The sequence below is a fragment of the Bos taurus genome, chromosome 5 (genome assembly GCF_002263795.3).
Source record: "Bos taurus isolate L1 Dominette 01449 registration number 42190680 breed Hereford chromosome 5, ARS-UCD2.0, whole genome shotgun sequence".
Taxonomy (NCBI): Eukaryota; Metazoa; Chordata; class Mammalia; order Artiodactyla; family Bovidae; genus Bos; species Bos taurus.
The window spans coordinates 97,247,630-97,260,004 of record NC_037332.1 but is presented as its reverse complement, the minus strand read 5'-3'; the positions used below and the strand labels follow the sequence as shown (position 1 = coordinate 97,260,004).

The following is a 12,375-nucleotide window of genomic DNA, read 5'->3' as shown; positions in this document are numbered from 1 at the left end:
AAATACCAAGTACTTGAAATCTAAAAGTAATCCTAAGCAAGTCATAGCAGAGTCTATGGTAATCTTCAACATCAACCACCACAATCAACATTGCCTTTTTTTTTTTTTTTAAACTATTACCAAAGTATCACTGTGAAAACCACAGACAAAGAATAAACATATCAGTTGGGTAATATTTCTTTAAACCTAGCACTTAACACAGAAATATTGTTAGTTTTACCAAAATGAGAATTCACCAGATTTGGACTAGTTCTGCCTGCTCTATGTGCTCAAAACAACAACAAATACACTGTCCAATGAACTTTGGCTTCTATTTCCTCATGCCTGTGAACAGGCTTAAAAAACAACAACACTGTATATCTCAGGGCAAAGTCCAAGCCTGAGCACCCTGCCGCATGCCCACAGAAGGACGTGTGCGGCAGCAGGCAATGAACTGACCTGTAGGCTCAGAATCTGGGGGTGACACCACTATAAAGACCCGAAGGAGTGAGATTAAAAGTTAGCCAAGATCCAATGGGCCTTTGGAGGACAGCTGCTTACTAGCCATCAAAGATTTCTTAGTCTAGAAGTCAGACGTTAATGAGGTTCCAAGGAGATTGGAGATCTCTCTCTAGAGGTCAGTTGGTAAAAGGCAGTACTCTCAAAACTCAGTATTTTAGAGCTGGAAGATACCTCAGTAATCATCTTGTCCATCCCCTAGTTTTACAGGTAATGAGGAGGATGAAGAGGAAGAGGAGGATGAATCTGAGACCTCAAATCCTCGTTGGGAGTAAAAGCTCTCAATTAAACAAGCTGCACTGGGACTTCCCTGGTGGTTCAGTAGCTAAGACTCCTTGCTCCCAATGCAGAGAGCCGGAGTTCAATCCCTAATCAGGAAACTAGATCCCACATGCCACGTTCCATGTGCCACAACTAATAACTGGTACAGCCAAAAAAAACTAAATATTAAAAAAAAAGAACAGACTGCACTAATAATGGTTAGAGATAGGTGAATCTCTCTGCTGTGACCCCACTCCATTCACTGCATTTCTGCACCCTGCACTAATTACCACCTGGATCTATGAGCAGTTCTACTCTGCTAATTCATATTTTAAACAGAAAATGGCACTTTACAAGTCAACAATAAAAAATTAAATAACTGACCAAAAAATGGGCAAAGGACTGAGACATTTCCCCAAAGATGATACACAAATGGTCAACAAGTAGATGAAAAGATGCCCATCATTACCAATCATCTAAGAAATGCAAATCAAAACCACAATGAGCTATCACCTCACACCTTTAGAAAAGCCATTATTTAAAAAAAAACAAACAGAAAATAAGTGCTGGCAAGGATGTGGAGAAAGTACCACCTTTGGGTACTGTTAGTAGGATTATGAAATGATATAGTGAAAGTCGCTTAGTCATGTCCAACTCTTTGTGACCCCATGGATATACAGTCCATGGAATTCTCCAGACCAGAGTACTGGAGTGGGTAGTCTTTCCCTTCTCCAGGGGATCTTCCCAACCCAGGGACTGAACCCAGGTCTCCCGCATTGCAGGCAGATTCTTTACCAGCTGAGCCACCAGGGAAGCCCATGAAATGGTATAAATGCTATATAGCACAGTATGGCACTTATTCAAAAAATTAAAAAACAGAACTACCATATGACCCAGGAACTCCACTTCTGGGTATTTATCCAACAGAACTGAAGACAGTCTCCAGGAGATATTTGTACACACGTGTTCCCAGCAGACTTATTCACAATAGCCAAGAGTAACCCAAATGTCTATCAACAGATGAATAAACAAAACATGATTACACGTACAATGGTAATAAGATTCAGCTTTAAAAAGGAAGGGGATCCTGTCACATGCAACAACATGGATGGACCCTGATGACAGCACACTAAGCAAAATATGTCATAAAAAGCTAAACGCTGATGATTCCATTCATATGAGGTTATCCAAGATAGTCAAATTCACGGAAACAGAGCACAGAATGGGGCTCACCGGAGGCTGAGGGAGGGAGAAAGGAGATTTCAAATACTCTACTGTGTAGAGTTTCAGATGCTAAAGATTTAAGAAGTTCTAAAGATCTGTTTCACCACAGTGTGTATACACAAAACAATATTGAACTATACATCTGAAAATGGTTACAATGGTAAATTTTACATTGCCTTTACTACAATTTTTTAAAAAAGAAAACAACAACAAAAAGAAAATGGCTGTCTTTCTTTTCAAGAGATCCTGGCAACAAGTATTGATATAAACTCCTTGATGACGAAGGCCACAGGCTACATATATTTCTTTGCATCTCTTCTAATACCTCACTCTCAGAAGTTGCTCACTAAGACTTGTTCATGCCAATGACAGAAACATGCCAACGACCACTGGCATTTTAAAAGAATGAATCTTTTGTCCACCAAAAAAAGCCTACTGGACTCAGAAGTCAAAGTGCTCATCTCCATACATGAACCAAGGTCATTTGTATAATAAAATACCTCCAATGACCTCACAATAATTTTTACTAAGAACTTGTATACAACTACTACTTCCTGGTAGTGGATACCACACTGATTAACACTTGGTAACTGGAAATCCACCCCACCAGCAAATACTGTACTGCCTTAAATTAATGTCCTGTTAATTACATCCTCTAATGAGATGGCCACTGGCAACATCTAAAGAGCCAGTCACACAGGTCACTTCACTGCCAGAAAAAATTGCTTGAGTTTGTCTTTCAGTTGGGATTGCAGTCAAGAGAAGAAGGGGTTTTCCACTGTACGTGATTTTTATTGTTGGTTATAAAGCCAAGAAGCTATAAAATCAAGCTTCCTGAATATTTACATTAACGAGGCTCTTAGTCATCCACAAAATGAAAAATGAAAACAATTGCTTTAATTACATAGTTAAAAGGGTTTCAATGGAAGGAAAGGTTTCTGATATTTGGATATTCTAAAGTAATAAAATTAGATGCTGTCTGTCCCTAAAGTTGTTTAAAGCAGCTGTTAAATACATATGCATACACCCATTTTATTCTTAAAAATACATTCCAAACTGCAAATGACTTCTGGCCCCTTTAAATGCCAGAGTTAATAATGTTTATCTTCAGGGTCTCCCAATACTGATAAACCACAATAAACAACATTGTGATCCTTCTATAAGACTTCTGTTGGACAGAAGATTAATACATTTTTAGGTTAACATTTCAAGAGCCTATTCTATAAGCAGTGTTTAATTGCTTTGCAAGTTTCTAGAGCTGAGAATGTGATTTTCAACTCACAGTATATTCAAATTTATATAATCTTGAAGGAATTCTATAGGAAGAGCCAGACTGTCACTCTCTCTGAAACACAGTAGAATCTATCTCAAGATGAGACAAAGGTTGTGCCTCATTCAAGTCAAGTTGCTGCCATGAATGAAGGGAATCGTTCTCCTTTAGTTGTCCTCTAATTTTATCTAAGGCAAATATGCAGTGCAAACATGATTAACAAATAAGAACAAATGCCCAACAAGCAAAAGGGGGTATTCTACCAGGTTTTAACCACTAGTGCTTAAATTTAGGACATGGTACTGGGGCTATGTTGAGTACAGATTCTGTACATTATATGGATATATCCCCTACTAAAATAAAAATGCAATTAGTTTTCCACCTTTGATGGAAATTTGGGGCATAAGTAATATCACATTACTTAACTGCCCAAAAGCCAAAACCTAATTTTAGCTTTAACCTTCTATTCCATCAAGACTGTTATTAGACACACCGCCCAGCTATCGAGATGACTATAAAACATCATACACTTTTATATCTTCTAATCCTGTCCACTTTTTTGATTAAAAAAAAAAAGATATAAAGGTGAAATGATCAAAAGACAGGAACACAAGGAGAGACAAGAATGTCTGAACCAGAAGACACCTCCAAGATCATCGAATACGATATTATTTCACAGCCCAGGAAGCTAAGACCTAACTATCTCTAAATTAGCTCCACAACGAACTGGGATTCAAGTCTGTGTAGCCTTCCACTAGAATAAGAAAGAAAAGGGAATCTGTGAGCAAGAAGGAAACACATACAGGACAGTCTCTGGACTCCAGGAAAGCTGCTGTAGCAGGCTGCTGCCTACTCTCTGTGCTTTCTTTTCTGCTTATCTGAGGCAGACACACAGCCAACCATCCAAGAGACATCTCCCCTCAGACTTGCTAAGAGTCCCGGTTCCTCCTGGACAGCGAGCAGCGTATCTAAGCCTAGGAAACGATACACGACGTGCGTTACACCACCCCCGGTACCCACTCCTGTTGGACAGACACGGACAACAATTCAAGCAAACGAGACACCACAGATAAAGGGAGTGGAAGCTTCTAGGAAAGATTTTGTTCTCCCTCAGGCAAGCACTGGAGTAGGAACTGCTGGCTCTTGTCTACTTCCTCCTTCTTACCTCGGAAAGACAAGTGATGCCGACAACTGAGGCAGCCATTTTGTGACGTGATGTAAGTAAACACGCAAAAGATGGCTGACCACCTGGCCAAGGGCACTGCGGAGCAGCTGAATTGCCTGAGAACACCTACCTCTGAAATTCCCTGAACTTTTCTGAACCACACAGTAATAAATGGCTTACGGTTTAAGCCTCTTCTATGTCTTTCTATTAACTACCGCTGAAAGCAGTACTGAATTTAAAAAAAAAACAAAACTTTTTTCTGGGTAGTTCCCTGGTGTTCCAGTGGTTAGGATGAGCGCTTTCACTGCCAGGGGCCCTGGGTTTGATTCCCAGTCAGGCAACAAAGATCCAACAAGCAGCATGGCACAGCCAAAATTTAAAAAAAAAAAGAAATTATGAAACAAAATCTTTTGTGCCCTGTTGTAATTTTCCTGCCACATCACTCCCATTAAAAGTGTGTATTCTGCTCATATACATGCCCCTAAAAAAAGACAGTATTATATTCATAATTAACAACACGCATGCATACTAAGTCACTTCAGACATGTCCAACTCCTTGCGACCCTATGAGTTGCCCGCCAGGCTCTTCTGTCCATGGGATTCTCCGGGCAAGAATACTGGAGTGGGTTGCCAGTGGTCTCTCCAGGGGATCTTCCTGACCCAGGGATCGAACTCACATCTCATTTTGTCTCCTGCATTGGCAAAAGGGTTCTTTACCACTAGCACCACCTGAGAAGCCACACATAATTAATAGAGACCAGTTCAATTACTTTATAGTTACAGCACATCTCAACAATGACCCTATTAAAATAAACGTCATCAGTAGACAAAATGTAAGGGAAAGAAACATGACTTTGAATCATATTTTTTCTTGATTGTGACTTTGATCCTTCTTTGTGCCATCTCAAATCCTTTTTGGAAATGAGTATCACATAAATAACAAACTAATGAATAAGATCTATCTGAACTAAACTCTTCTGCTCCTTTAATCATAACTGCTGCTTCAGTTGCTTCAGTTGTATCCAACTCTTTGTGACCCCATGGACTGTAGCCTGCCAGGCTCCTCTGTCCATGGGATTCTCCAGGCAAGAATACTGGTGTGGGTTGCCATGCCTTCCTCCAGTGAATCTTCCCAACCCAGCGATCAAACCCAGGTCTCCTGCATCACAGGCAGATTCTTTACCACTGCTGCTGCTGCTGCTGCTACGTCGCTTCAGTCGTGTCCAACTCTGTGCGACCCCATAGACAGCAGCCCACCAGGCTCCCCCATCCCTGGGATTCTCCAGGCAAGAACACTGGAGTGGATTGCCATTTCCTTCTCCAATGCATGAAAGTGAAAAGTGAAAGTGAAATCACTCAGTCGTGTCCGACTCCTCATGACCCCATGGACTGCAGCCTATCAGGCTCCTCCGTCCATGGGATTTTCCAGGCAAGAGTACTGGAGTGGGTTACCATTGCCTTCTCCATCACTGAGCCACCAGGAAAGCCCTTAATCATAACTGTTAGTAAAAAATTAAATAATAAAATTTCATTCTTGAATTTACAGCCCCCAAAGTGGCCGAGTCAATATTTTCACATTCGGATGCTTATAACAGAAGCCTGGAGACTTACCAGCACTACACCAAATTCATGGCATTGCTCTTTTCTCCTTTAGAGGTTATAATAATAGACTTTGAATACTGATAAGACATTAAAAGTCAGACTACCCAGTACAGCTATTTCAATAGTTATTTTAACTGTATTTTGATAGAACTCTGTCAAATGTATGTTTACCTCCATGACCCCAGTTGCACCCACCTCTGTACTTTCCTAGGTCCCATTTTTCCGTATTCACCCCACAATATTCCTCTGGCTCCCAACACTCATCTGCACTCTGCCCACAGCCAGTTCTGTTCTGCCTATACCAGCTCTGTGATCACTAACATCTCCTCCACTCACAGCCTCCCTGGTTGAAAGAAACAGACAACAGCCACAAACATCTCTTCTCTCAAGTGTGCCACCCTCTCTCCCCTACTGTCATTCAAGGAATAAAATGGCTGAGTACCTTGAGTTTGAGCACAGATAAAAATAAGTATGAATATACAGATTTATATGAATGATACATGTGGGCTCAGTGCTTTCATAACTTAAAAAAAACAACAGAACCAATGCTCTTTTTTTCTTTTTTTTTTGGTAAGCTATAAAGCGCTTTTGGGCTCCCCAGGTGGCTGGGTAGTAAAGACTCTGCTGCCAATGCAGGAGACACGGGAGATGCTGGTTCGATCCCTGGGTCGGGTGATTCCTGGAGGAGAAAATGGCAACATATTCCAGTATTCTTGCCTGGAGAATCCCATGGACAGAGGAGTCCGGCAGGCTACAGTCCATAAGACTGTAAAGAGTCAGACACAATTGAGCACACACACAAAAGCACTTTTATCGACTCCTCCTTTGTGTCTACCCTTTACCCACCACTCTCCGAGGTTACTTAATCTTCTGCCCTTGTGGTTTCAGGACCACATGGCTCATCCCACACAATAGCATATTTCCTTCTTCCCAACAAGTTAATCAGCTAAGATGGAAACATTATTTTATTGCTACAGATTGTCTGTGTTAGACTACTCTAAAAATATGTTAGAACAAGGCACCAGTTTATATCAGCAATTTCAAATTCTCATGATTTACCCTGAAACTACGATACTGATATTTCCTCTGATGGCACAAAAGCAATGAAGGGCAAAACTGCTGGCACTTTCGCATCAATTATGGCAAGGATCCAAACTGTACTAGCAGGAATTACATTCTTCACTGTCTGTCAATCACTTTTTTAAATACTGATTTTATATTATTTATTTGGCTGCACCAGGGTCTTAGTTTCGGCATGCAGGAACGGCATATGCAATCTAGTTCTCTGACCTGGGATCAAACTTGGGCTCCCTGAATTGGGAGCACAGAATCTGAGCCACTGGACCACCAGCAAAGTCCCTATCAATCTTTTTTTTTTAATAATTTATTTTTTATTGAAGGATAATTGCTTTACAGAATTTTGTTGTTTTCTGTCAAACCTCAACATGAATCAGCCGTAGGTATACATATATCCTCTCCTTTTGAACCTCCCTCCCATCTCCTTCCCCATCCCATGCGTCTAGGTTGATACAGAGCCCCTGTTTGTGTTTTCTTAGCCATATGGCAAATTCCCATTGGCTATCCATTTTACAAATGGTAATATACATTTCCACGTTACTCTTTCTCCTATCAGTCATTTTAAAAAAGCCAGTTTCACTTAACAATGTCCTTGATAAAATAGTAAAAGTTATTAATTATTAAATCTCACTCTTGAGAACTTGATCTTTTTAATAATCTGTGTGATGAAATGGGAGCATTTCATCATATCTAATATGTACAAAAAGCATTTCTACATACCTAATACAATGGCCATCTTAAGAAAAAGCATTTATGCAATTGAGTGGTCAGCTGAACTATACACTTTTCCATAGAATACATTTCTGCTGAAAGAATGGCTGGGAGACAACTTATTATTATATATAGTTATTCAGACTTAGGTACTTGGCAGACATTTTCTCTGAAGTAGATACAGTGAGCCTGAGGCTTCAAGGAAAAAACTGACAATACCTGTTGCTGATGATAAAATTTGAGTTTTCAAGAAAAAATTAGAATTTTGGAAAACTTGAACTGGATACCAAAATCTTGACTGCGCCTCAATTCTAAAGACTTTTTGGATGAGATTAATGGTTGCATTAATGAATGTGATTTGATGAATATTGTGTAACCGATGTGTCAATATTTGAAAGATCTGTAGAACTCAATGATTATTTCTTAAATGACCAATGTACAATGTTATAAAATCACAAGCTGGTCAAAGATCCGTCCAAAGTGCAAGATGGACCAGTAGATTTTTCTGTTACGGAGTAGCACAAAAAATTCATTGACAATGTTCAGATTCAACACAACTAACTCTTAAGAACATCTTTCTAAAAAAAAAAGAGGCAAAGGGAGAAAAAAAAGAATCTACCATTTGCTGAGTCTTAGAATATTAAAGAATATACACAATTACATGAAAAAGACACTAAAATACCCCACCTTTTCTCTACTATGAATCTGTAAATCAACAGGGTTTCTTCATATATTTCAAACAAAGCAACATATCACAACAGGCTGAATGCAAAAGCAGTTATGAAACTCCAGTGGTCTTCTATTAAGCAATGCATTAGAGAGTGGCAAAACATAAAACCATCTCACACTTATCACTGTATTTTTGTTTTGGAATACTTTTTTCATTAAAATATGTTATTCATGTTAACCTTTCATGAGTTTATCATTTTTAAGTGAAAAAGTATTTTAAAACATTTCAGACTTTTAATTTCTAATATGTTAAATATTGATATAGTCCACATAAACAAAAGATCTTTGGGGCATCAATAATGTAAAAGTGTCCCAACGCCAAAATGTTAGAAAACCTTAGGTTTTCAACACCACAAAAAAAGTGCTTATATGCGTGTGTATATAAAAGAATAGGCACCTGAGAATGAGTCAGAAGGTCTTTGCTCCAGGTCCACTCGCTTTGGGATTTGGATAAATTAATCTAAGGTCTTAGTTTCTTCATCTGTGAAATGGGTTATTCATGTCTTGTTCTGAAGATAAAAGACAAAATATGTCAAAACAGTTGATACAGTACAGGTATACTGTTATTGTTACAAGATCTCAAAGTTAAGAGTTTTAACCTTGTGACTGTATTTCTAAAACATTCTCTATTCTTAAATTTTTTTGCTAAATGCAGAACTCACAGAAAATGCAAAGTGGAGATTTTTTGATTAGTCAATTAGCTCAAATGTCTAACCACATAACTTTACTGATTTAAATTTAGTATTTGACAGTTATAATCAGTAATGTGTATATTCTAATTATTACAGATATTTCCAAATACACATAGAAGTACAGAAAATTGTAACAAACGCCCATGTACTCTTAAAAATTACCAAAAAATTGCTATTATTATTTCATTTCCTATGTGTGTGTATGCCTATTCTGATGTTTTTAAAAACAAGTATTAGGCATCATTTCATTTTGTCTATAAATACTCCCATATGTATCTTTTTAACAGATGAGAATTTAACATAACCCCAATACCATTAACATAGAAATGAACTTTATAGTTCTTAAATATCACCTAAAACATGCGATGCTAAATCGCTTCAGTCATGTCTGACTCTTTGCGACCCCATGGACGGTAGCTCACCAGGCTCCTCTGTCCATGGGGTTCTCCAGGCAAGAATACTGGAGAGGGTTGCCATGCCCCCTTCAACATAAAACATACTCCATGTTCTAATTTCCCGATTGTCTCCCAAAAAGAGAGTCTTCATTAGTTTTTAGTTGTTTTGTAGGATCAAAATATTCTCAACAATTCAGTTACAAGTAATACAAGATTTTCAGCTAAAGATAAGAAGGAAGTAGAAATAACACAATGCTCCATATACATGTACGGTTTACAAAATCAAGTCAAGAACTATTCTCCAGGGAAATGTGCTTCTTCTCCAACAAAACAACAGACAAAAATGACAAGAGACACCCACCACAAAAAAGGCCAAACTGGGGACACCTCAGTACTCTGAGAAGTGACCAGAAGGGGACACACTCAGCTGATCAGGAAGGGCAGGAACTGTAGGAAGCCACCACCTGCCCCTTCGGAAAAGGTGGGGTCGGGCCAGCCCCGTGGTCAGGCAGGCTGGAGGTTTAAGGTCAGGGCCTGGGTTCCAGAGTGACAGTACCGCTCAAACAGGCCCAGTAACCAAAAGGCTGAATGGCAACCACCTGCGGGTTTCAACTCAGAGCTCAAAAATCAGGGCTCCGGGACTTCCCCGGTGATCCAGTGGTTTTAATACTCTGTGCTCCCAACACTGGGGGCCGAGGTTTGATCCATGGTCAGGGAACTAAGATCCCCCATGTCACATGGCACATCCAAAATAAATTAATTAAACACAAAAAGATAATTGTAAACAAAAAAAAAACACAGTGCTCTAAGCTAGAAATACAATGCAAATATCATCAAAATAAACTACCTGTGACAATTCAATTTATTCAGCAAACATTTGTCAAAAAAGTCAATTCTACTAGGCACATCTTAGGATATGAGCTGTAGTATTTTTGTGTATAATTATTCAGTGAAATAATAAGCAACATATACGTCTCTACATATTACTTTCCCCATTAATTTTAAGGGGAAGAATGGACAAATTTAATATGAATACCTTGCCACATACATGACAATTTATAGTGTAATTTATAGTGCAAAACCTGCAATTTGGCCCACTCCTCACCCAGACATTAAAACATAGGAATTCTACTGTCCTTCCCAAATACTTTTCAAGATTACACATCACATTAGCTTTTATCATATACATCACAGACTCAGAGCACTTACATCTACAATTCTTTTCGAAATGGAGTATTTAGTTGAAGATCGACATGTACACACTGCTATATTTTAAATGGATAATCAACAAGGACCTAGTGTAGAGCACAGGGAACTCTGCTCAGTGTTACGTGGCAGCCTGGATGGGAGGGGAGTTTGTGGGAGAATGGATACATGTATATGTATGGCGGAGTCCTTTCAGGGTTCACCTGAAACTACCACAACATTGTTAGTCAGCTATACTCCAACATAAAAGAGAAAGTGAAAAAAAATAAAAATAAATGGCGTATTCAGAAGGAAATCAAGGAAAGGCTAAAGAATCTCCCACCTCCTCTGAAAATCGTTTTCTTTTCCATAGGCTAATCCCAAGTGTGTCAGAATGAATTGCAGATGAAAACTGGTCAGATGCATATAGAAAATTTTAAGAGATGTGGTTCCATAGGCACATAAATCCTTTTTGGGATCCTTTACCTCAATTCCACCTATAAGGTTTTTTTGTTGTTGTGTTTGTTTGAAGTTTAAAACTACAGAAAAAGTGGAGAAGGAGAGAACACATTTCTTAAAGAATGCTTAAAAAGTACTTCATAAATGTGTTCCAAAACATGCAAGAGTCACTAAGGAATTTTTTAGCTGATGCTATAAAGGACATCTTGTCAATAACAACAAAACCTGGCAGTCAGACAACTGCAGAGTCCAGACTTCCCCATTTCAAAACCGACACTTTTGTATCAGGTCCACTATCTGCAGAAGTTTAAGATAATATTTCCAGTGAGACCACTAAGGCCCCTACCAACCTGTAAGGAGAATGATTAAGTTCACAGAGCGCAACGAACGCAGCCCAAACGTACCATGCAGACGAGACCTGGAGGGAATGTCACCCTTGACCTCATTTTCTGCTAACTACGCTGAAGAGCCGACTTATGCTTTCTGTCCACCTTCAGTTTTGTGTGCTCTCATACAAGGTGTCATCAAAACAAACTGTCCTGGGAGTTTAGCTTCCCTTTATAGCACTGTTGTGATTACTGTTCCTAATGGAGAATATATCTAAGTATACAGCCCAAAACATCACAACTCTAAGTAAACTGGAAAGAATGACATTAACCTCACTGCAAAAACATGAGGTTCTTAGCAGACAACAGCAGCAGAATTGCATAAAAATTGTTAACAAGGAGTTGAAAACACAAAGCCTGCATGCTTCAATCTACAAAATATTAAGTAGGTTTCTTTTTAAAAATTGGTTAAAGATGGAGTCAATGACTGTGTAGATGTCTATTCAAATTGGTTCGGGCTGCAAATAAATATTAAAAAGTTAAATCATTAACATTTCACCAGGCATATTACAGGCAAAACAGGTCATTCACAGAATAAGTAGGGCTGTAACTAGCACTCTGTAATTTCCTTGTCTCTGATCATTCCTATTTTCACAAGACATCACTCTCTGACATCAGATTTTCCATGAAGTGTTTACTTGTTTATTGCCCTTCTCCCACTAGAATGTAAATTCCATAAGGGCAAAAACCTTATCTTACTTTCCACTCTTTGCCGGGTTCA

The 12,375-nt window shown here is 38.9% G+C and overlaps 1 protein-coding gene across 1 annotated transcript in view; it reads right to left on the bottom strand.

The window, feature by feature from the left end:
- Positions 1-12,375, bottom strand: part of DUSP16 (dual specificity phosphatase 16) — a 93,801-nt gene that overhangs the window by 77,109 nt on the left and 4,317 nt on the right. Inside the window, exon 2 of the mRNA XM_024992619.2 lies at positions 8,935-9,046. The gene's annotated coding sequence lies outside the window, so the exon portion shown is untranslated. The remainder of the gene's footprint in view (positions 1-8,934; positions 9,047-12,375) is intronic.